The sequence below is a fragment of the Rattus norvegicus genome, chromosome 1 (genome assembly GCF_036323735.1).
Source record: "Rattus norvegicus strain BN/NHsdMcwi chromosome 1, GRCr8, whole genome shotgun sequence".
Taxonomy (NCBI): domain Eukaryota; kingdom Metazoa; phylum Chordata; class Mammalia; order Rodentia; family Muridae; genus Rattus; species Rattus norvegicus.
This window is the reverse complement of record NC_086019.1, coordinates 212,530,611-212,539,324: the sequence shown is the minus strand read 5'-3', so window position 1 is coordinate 212,539,324 and position 8,714 is coordinate 212,530,611. Positions and strand designations below refer to the sequence as shown.

Below are 8,714 nucleotides of genomic sequence, written 5' to 3'. Positions count from 1 at the left end.
TTAGCAATAACTGCCCTACCTCCAGAAGAGTCCCCTGCCTGGAATATCCTATCCAATTTACCTAGAAACTCATCCTTCCGGACCTAATTGAGTCCCACACACTTTAGCGCTGTCGGAAGCCACCCGCGGTTGGTGGCAATCACTGACGCAGGTTTGGGAGACTCAGCCACAGTCATCTCTAGCTGTGTCACTGATATTTATAGTTGTGCTTAACTCCAGAAAAGGAAGCACTTCCCTCTGCCCCACAAAAGCATGTTCCAGAACCAAGCCGGCGGTAAAGGTGAAATCCTGGGAAAACAAGCTGCTTGGGCGGGGTGGTTGTACTTTGAGCCCCACCCCCACCTCATTTTCATTATTTATAAAATTTATCAGTTGTCACAGTGTTTTAAATGCAAGCTTCAGAGCGGCTTCCTGAGCAGCCTTGAGTCCCTTGGTTGTTTTGAGTCTCAAATTCGACTTCCGTTTCTTGGCAGCAACCACTGGTTGGTTTCAGAAATAACCATAGCTTTCTTATGCTTGTAGGAAAGAAGATGGTGTTTAAGGACTATTGTTTGAGTTATTTGTATAAGCAGTGTGTGTGTGCTTGTGTGTGTGTGTGTGTGTGTGTGTGTGTGTGTGTGTGCATTTTCTGGCATTCCTGTGGAGATTGTAACAGGCCCCCAGACCTTAGCACAACTGACTCCATGATAAAAGTTCCATTCAGTTGGTAAAACTCAGCACGCAGGCAGCACCACCTGCCAGAGTGAAACACAGACCTAATCGACTTCCACAGCTCTGGGACAGTCTCTAAAGGCACTGACTTTGCATTTTGGGTTCTATAGTTGCCTTCTGGGCAACCTTTCTTGTTAACTGAAGGAAGTCAAACCAGAACATGGTTTTTCTGCTTAAAAGCTTGCTGGAAGGGTTGGGGATTTAGCTCAGTAGTAGAGCGCTTGCCTAGCAAGCAGAAGGCCCTGGGTTCAGTCCCCAGCTCTGAAAAAAAGAAAAAAAAAGCTTGCTGGAAACAGGCAAAAACAAACAAACGAAACAAAACAAAAACTTTGCTCTAAATACTGGTGTTTCAATTTCAGACTCCCTTTAATCATGGGGGAAAGTAAGTTCAAGGTCCCAGGCCCTGGCGGAGCTGGGGACTTCCCAATGTCTGAACAGCTTCTGCAGTAAGGAGACAGTTGTCTGAGTCCAGCCATCTCAGGGACAGCTTCTCCATCTTTTTTTTTTTTTTTTTTTTTTTGGAGCTGAGGCCCGAACCCAGGGCCTTCCGCTTGCTAGGCAAGCCCTCTACCACTGAGCTAAATCTCCAACCCCCAGCTTCTCCATCTTGCTGGCAAGGTCAAACTAAGGTCATGTTCCCAGGCCCAGGAACCAACTCTTACCCTAATTGGTGGAAACTGTAACAATAACTTGACACGGGTGTTTATTATTCTCAAGTTTAAATAATCTGTGATACTCCGGCTCTTGCTGCACTTCAGCTCCCGAGTCCGATCTGTGGCTCTGATCAATCAATCAGTAGCGGCTTGATTACAATACATTTTTGTCACCTGCATTAACCTGGTGTTTGAATTATGTTGGACTTAAGCAGATCCCATGACAAGCACTCTGAGAAAGGCTCCGGCCACACTGGGATCTCAAGCACTCAGGGCATTTGCCAGCCTGCTAATAAAGACTTTCCATTGGCTTAAAGTCATGTCAGCAGTCTATTCTGGTGGGTAACCCACAACAGAGGTCAGAAGAGAAGTTGAGGGAGTCCTCACAGCAGGTTGTGCGGGTTCCAGTGCCTTTGTCCGCGGCGCCATCTTGCAGACCCACCCCATTTGAGTGAAGACATCTTCCTTGATTTCCTCCTGAGTGCTAGACCCGGGTACCTTCCAGGTGCTGAGGATCAAAGGCCCAGCTTCCTGAGCGCTAAGTAAGCCCTCTATAGACTAAGCCACACCCCCAAGTTCTGATTGGTCTGAAACTCACTATGTAGACCACAGTGGCTTCAAGTCACAAGAGACTGGCCTGCTTCCTCAGTACTAAAACCAAGGGTGTGCAATACCAGGCTGGTTTTTGTCTTTAGATTTATTTTGTTATTTTATGTGTATTCAGTTTTGCCTGCATGGAAGTGTGTGCACCATGTGTGTGCCTGGTGCGTGGGACGTTCAGATTCTCTGGGAACACAGATGCAGAGGGCTGTGAAATGCCATGTGGGTGCTGAGACTTGAACCTGGGTCCTCTGAAAGTGTAACAAGTGTTCTTAACTGCTGAGCCCACTCTCCAGCCCTCTTTTTTAATTTAATTTGTTCTCTTTTTCCTTTCTCATTTACTTATTTTTTTATTTATTTGGTTTTTTTTTTTTTTTGGTTCTTTTTTTCGGAGCTGGGGATCGAACCCAGGGCCTTGCACTTCCTAGGTAAGCGCTCTACCACTGAGCTAAATCCCCAGCCCCTATTTATTTGTTTTTATTTATTTTTTTCTTTTTCTTTTTTTTCAAAGTTCTTTTTTTTTTTTTTTTTTTTGGTTCTTTTTTTTTTTTTTTTTGGTTCTTTTTTTTTTTTTCGGAGCTGGGGACCGAACCCAGGGCCTTGTGCTTCCTAGGCAAGCGCTCTACCACTGAGCTAAATCCCCAACCCCTATTTATTTATTTTTTGAGACAGGGTTTCTCTGTGAAACACCTCTGGCTGTCCCAGAACTCATTTTGTAGACCAAGCTGACCTCAAACTCACAGAAATCCTCTTGCCTCTGCCTTCCAAGTAGTGGGCTTTGAGACAGGCTTTCTTTCTACATAATCCTGGCTGTCCTGGAATTTGCTCTGTTAAACAAGGCTGGCCTCTGCCTCCCGAGTGTTGGGATTAAAGGTGTGTGCCACCACTGCTTGGATCTTTTGAGACAGGGTCTTATCTCGAATTATAATCCTAGGCTCATTTAGAATTTAAAGCAACCCTCCTGCCTCCCCCCATCCCCCGCTAACATACATAGAACTAAAGCAACAAGTACTTGGAGGAGAGAGAGAGAGAGAGAGAGAGAGAGAGAGAGAGAGAGAGAGAGAAGAAAGAGAGAGAGAAGAAAGAGAGAGAGAAGAAAGAGAGAGAGAAAGGCTGGAGAGATGACTCAGAAGTTAAGAGCACTGCTCATCCAGAGGTCATGAGTTCAATCCCCAGCAACCACATGGTGGCTCACAACCATCTATAATGAGATCTGGTGCCCTCTTCTGGCCTGCAAGTGTACATGCAGGTGCAACGCTGTGTACATAATAAATCTTTTTAAAAAAGAGAGAAAGAGAGAGGGAGAGAAAGAAAGAAAGAGAAAAGAAAAGAAAGATTGCTGGAGGCCCGAGGGATGGACCAGTGGCCAGAGAACTTGCTGCTCTTCCAGAGGACAGCATCCATGTCAGGCAGTTCACAAGGACATGTAACTCCAGACCCACGTGATCAAAGGGCCTCTTCTGGTCTCTAGGAGTGCTGTATTTACATGCACAAATCTATACCCAGACAAATGCATACGTATAAATAAAAGTCAAGATAGTCAAATGACATACAAAAATGTCTATTGTCACCTCTAGCAAACCCATAACCTTGGGCCACCCTTTCTGATTGACAGGGCTGTTCACATTCCACCAGTGATGAATGAATCATCAAAATGCCTTCCCTGAAGTCCCAAAGATCCGCTTTTGACCATCCTTGAGGCTGGCACTTGTCTTACTGCCTTCCCCCCCAACCCCCACAAGGTCTCACTATACAGCCCTGGTTGCCTTGGAACTCTCTATGTTGACCTTGAACTCACAGGATCTGCCTGCTTCTGCCTCTCTAATGCTGGGATTAAGGGTGTGAGCCACCAGGCCTAGAGCCTTACTTTCATGTTTTAGTACTTAATCTCAAAAGCTTTTCTGCCCTTTTAGGTCTTGGGTTTTCTGAGATTTCCCTGTCAGAGCTGGGCTGACTCTGGCCTGGCCCCACTATTGCTGGTAGCAATGTGAACTTGGACATACCTGAGCCTTTCACACAGAGGGCAGAACAAACCAGGTCTCTTTAGGGTTGCGAAGTGTGTGGCAGCACCCTCATTTCCATACCTTGAAGGAGGTGCTGGCCTGCTCCTAGGACAGACTGAGTCCCACAGCTAAGGCCTTCTCAGGCAGCTCTAGGCTAGAGCAACAGAGTGGAGCTCAGAGAACAGTCAAGTCCCTAGAGGACTGAGGAGCCCAAGGGACCCCAAGTTTATTCAGAAGACACACGGCCATGGAAGGAACAAGACGCATTGAGGCATCCTGGAGGCAGACAGTGCAGGGCTCAAGGGATGAAGTAGTGCGTACAGAATTAGGAGGCCCAAGACTAGGGAGGAGGGTGTCACCTGGGGAGGAGGGTGTCACCTGGGGAGGAGGATGTCATCTGGAGAGGAGGATGTCACCTGGGGAGGAGGATGTCACCTGGGGAGGAGGATGTCATCTGGAGAGGAGGATGTAACCTGGGGAGGAGGATGTCACCTGGGGAGGAGGGTGTCACCTGGGGAGGAGGATGTCACCTGGGGAGGAGGGTGTCACCTGGGGAGGAGGATGTCACCTGGGAAGGAGGGTGTCACCTGGGGAGGAGGGTGTCATCTGGAGAGGAGAGTGTCACCTGGGGAGGAGGATGTCACCTGGGGAGGAGGGTGTCACCTGGGGAGGAGGGTGTCATCTGGAGAGGAGGGTGTCACCTGGGGAGGAGGATGTCACCTGGGGAGGAGGGTGTCACCTGGGGAGGAGGGTGTCATCTGGAGAGGAGGGTGTCACCTGGGGAGGAGGATGTCATCTGGAGAGGAGGGTGTCACCTGGGGAGGAGGGTGTTACCTGGGGAAGAGGATGTCACCTGGGGAGGAGGGTGTCATCTGGAGAGGAGAGTGTCACCTGGGGAGGAGGGTGTCACCTGGGGAGGAGGATGTCACCTGGGGAAGAGGATGTCACCTGGGGAGGAGGGTGTCATCTGGAGAGGAGAGTGTCACCTGGGGAGGAGGATGTCACCTGGGGAGGAGGATGTCACCTGGGGAGGAAGGTGTCACCTGGGTTTTCCCAAAGAAGGAACAGAGGACTAAGGCACAATCAGCAGGAGCTGAGCCACAGTGAATGAGGCTGGGAAGGGGATCCTGTCCTTCCCCCCACCCTCAGGGGTGTCACCTCCACTGGATCCTTTTGCTTGTTTCTGAGTCTTATCTCACTTTGTAGTTCTGGCTGACCTGGAACTCACTCTGTAGAGCAAGCTGGCCTCGAACTTACCTGCCTCTGCCTCCTGAGTGCTGGGATTACAGGTGTGCACCACCATGTCTGGTATTTCCAGGACTCTTTGTGCTACACCTTTACCCTGTCAGCCTAGATCCTGTTTCCTGTAGAGGAGGGCTGGATGTGATTCTCCAGTCTAGAAAGATCTGGCTCAGAGAGATCCAGGTCATGGCTGCAGATTCCTTCTTCCTGGACCTGAACAAGTAGGGGAGGTGGCCCTCTGGCCCTCAGGGTGTTTATAGTCACTAGGAGGGCATGGGAGGGATATGCAGCATAGCTGTCTACCTGTTGAGATCTAGCAGATGACAGGCCAGTCTTCTAGAACTCAGTGGAGCGGGACAGGCGGCTCTTGGTTCTATTACCAGCAGTCAGGCTTCTACCCTTGCAGCACACAGAGTTCCAGACTCAGGAGGAGAGACCTCAGGGCAGAAGGGGCTCTAGAAAGAGTGACCCTGGGGTCCCCAGACCAGGAGCCACCATGCATGCAAGAAAACATCAGGAATGACCGAAAGGAGAGGGCTTTCCCAAAATTTGGGAATGGGATGAAGGGCCCAGCTTCGGAGCAAGACTCAGGCAGTAGTGTCCAACCTTTTGACATTGTGACATGACGTCGTCATCTCCAATTGTGTTTCGCTGCATTCATAGCTCTCTTGGGACGCGGTATCCTGTGAACTACAAGTTAGATACATCTGCTGCGTCTCTGCTCTGCCTCCCAGTCAGCACCCAGCCCCGCACCTTTGTGGCGCCTCTCGTGGTATCTTAGTGCCTTGCACGGGCTCCCAGATCTCCCTCTCTCACACCAAGTCCTGCTCTCCCTGGCTATTTCTTGTCCACACAAGAGGCTCTCCTTGGCTTACAGCTTGTTAGGTTCATTGTTGATGCCTTTTGCTCCTCCTTTGCGAATCCTTCCCAGGCTGCCCGGCAGGGGCGCTCGAGTCCCCGCTTTCCGCAGTGCGGTTAGCCGGGGCTGAAGGGCACACCCTTTTTTGCCTGCGTCCTCTCCAATGCATCACTTTAGTGCCTTGGGAAATGAAAGTTTAGGGCTTCGCTCCTTCTGCCTTTCTGTACTACGGTTGCCAAAAAACCAGGGTCGTCTCTCCCTCCCCAATCCCTAGCTCGAGTGGCTGCAGTGAAGCTTGGCGGACAAAAGCCTGGGGCAGAGGAATCTGGAACTCAGCAAACCCAAAGCATTAGTGTGGGTGGATGGCTTTAGGACCAAACCGGAACTCCGGGTTAGTTTAGGTTTATCCTCACATCGCACAGTAATGGAAAGATTTATGCTTTTCCAGGCCCTCATTCCTGCTCCATGGAATGTGAATCCAGACCCAGCAGATCTTTGATTCCTGCCACCAACGGTGAACTCTTTCCCTATCACTTCTTTTTTTTTTTTTTTTTTTTTTTCTTTTTTTTCCGGAGCTGGGGACCGAACCCAGGGCCTTGCGCTTGCTAGGCAAGCACTCTACCACTGAGCTAAATCCCCAACCCCTCCCTATCACTTCTAAGAAAGGTCTCAATACCCACTCCTTCTTCCTGGCTCATTCATTCACCAAATGAGCACCTACGTGTGTCCAGGAGCCTTGAGCACTGGTTACATAGTGACCTGTTCTTGACAAAACCAAATAAGTCCCAAGGACGGTTGATCTCCAAGTTGCTATGTAGGCCTGGCTGTCCTCTCTTGAAATCCAGCCTCCGCAGCTGAAGGGCTGAGATTATAAGTGTGTACTGTAACTAGGACCTGAATAAATTTCCAGCTCTGCTGGCTGTTTGAACCCTCTCCTGTGTCAGTGGAGTCCTTTGGGCTTCCCCATAGCAACAAAGTGGAAGGCAGTGTCTCCTTTTGCCTGGAAGCTCTGAGCTCTGACACCCCCTCCCACCCGGGTCTGGGCTGTGCTCTCTAGAGGCAAATGGAGGTAGAGTCTACCTCAGGCCTGACCTTCTCCAGCTCCAGCTAAGGAGAAGAGATGGGCTAGGAGCATCTGATGCGGGGAGCTGGGCTTCCTCAGTCTCCAGGGTCCTCAGTGGGTGTCTTGGCCACTGTCCTTCTCATAGGGAGGAGACACGAGCATTGTTTTCTTTTCTTTTCTTTTTTTTTTTTTTTTGGTTCTTTTTTTCTTTTTTTCTTTTCTTTTTTTTTTTTTTTATTTTTGGAGCTGGGGACCGAACCCAGGGCCTTGCGCTTGCTCGGCAAGTGCTCTACCACTGAGCTAAATCCCCAACCCACGAGCATTGTTTTCAACGCAAGTGATGCTGGCTTCAACCCACAGGCAGGGTTAAGACAGGATTTCAAATTCATCAGCACCTAAAAAAAATGCCTGGTTGCTACGAGACACAGATGTAGGCAAACTAGAAATACCTCTGCCTTCCTGAGAGAGCAGCCCTTCCATACAGGGACATCTCTGGGACCCTACCTGGAGCAACCCAGCTTCCCGACCCTGACTGCCCACTCCAGTTCTGTCAGGATTTCCTATCTTCTCAGAGTTGGTTCCTTCCCATCCTTAGACTCCTCTCAACATTTCTTGCCTCTTCTGGTTCCCTTTATTTCATCATCTTTTTTTTAATTAAAAAAATTATAGTGTGTGTGTGTGTGTGTACATGCGTGCGTGTGTGTGCATTTGTCATGGTGCATGTGTGGAGAAAATCAAACTTAGGACAACTTGGAGGAATCTATGTGCTCTTCTATCCTGTGGATCCTGAGAACTGAATTCAGGCACTCAAACTTGTAGGCAAGCACCTTTATTTACCAAGCAGTCACCCCAATCCTCTCCTAACTTTTTTCAAAAACTTCCGAAGTCGGTCTCTGACTGGGATTGCTGTTTTGCTCCTCCGAGGAAATCTTAGCTCCCAGGAGGCAGCAGCCTAAGCCTGCTCCTGCCTTAGTGTTTGTTAGCAGCTGTGCCTTGCAGAAAGCTTTGTCCCAATTTGTCTGTCGCACAGAGAGAACTGAATTGAGGACCAGAGAGATGGCTCAGCAGCTAAGAGCAGTTGTTGCTCTTGCAGAGGACCTGGGTTCCGAAGCCAGCACCCACACGGTGGCTCACAACATCCATAACACCAGTTCCAGGGGATCGGACCCCTTATTCTGACTGTCTCAGGCATTGAATGCAATATGCCCAGAGGCATGACTCTCCCCCTCCAGTGCCACGAGAGTCAGCTTTGCTTTGGCAGTTTCAGTAAGAAACCCTGGGTTTCATGTAGGGGTGTAGTGGCTGTCAATCATGGCTGCCAATCATTGACAGGAGCTTTCCTAAGGAAGTCTTTGTCCTGAGTCTTGTTGACATCCACAGATCAGCACTGAGCAGGAAGCCAGGGGATGAGTCAGTGCAGGGATGACTCTGACTGCACCTTTGCTGGCTGAGGCAATTTCTCAGCTCTGGCTACGCCCAGTGCTGATGCTGGAACCAGAGGAAGGCTGAACAGGGTGTGTGTGTGTGTGTGTGTGTGTGTGTGTGTGTGTGTGTGCGCACGCAATGACAGGGCTGGAATACAG

The 8,714-nt window shown here is 49.6% G+C and overlaps 1 long non-coding RNA gene across 4 annotated transcripts in view; it reads right to left on the bottom strand.

Annotated features, from left to right (window-relative positions):
- Positions 1–8,714, bottom strand: part of LOC120097382 (uncharacterized) — a 60,544-nt gene that overhangs the window by 28,731 nt on the left and 23,099 nt on the right. The window contains exon 1 of one of the 4 annotated variants that reach the window (XR_005494731.2): positions 62–169. The exons of the other annotated variants lie outside the window; for them this stretch is intronic. This is a non-coding gene — a long non-coding RNA (uncharacterized LOC120097382). Of the gene's footprint in view, positions 1–61; positions 170–8,714 lie in introns of those variants that run through there. 4 annotated transcript variants of the gene reach the window in all.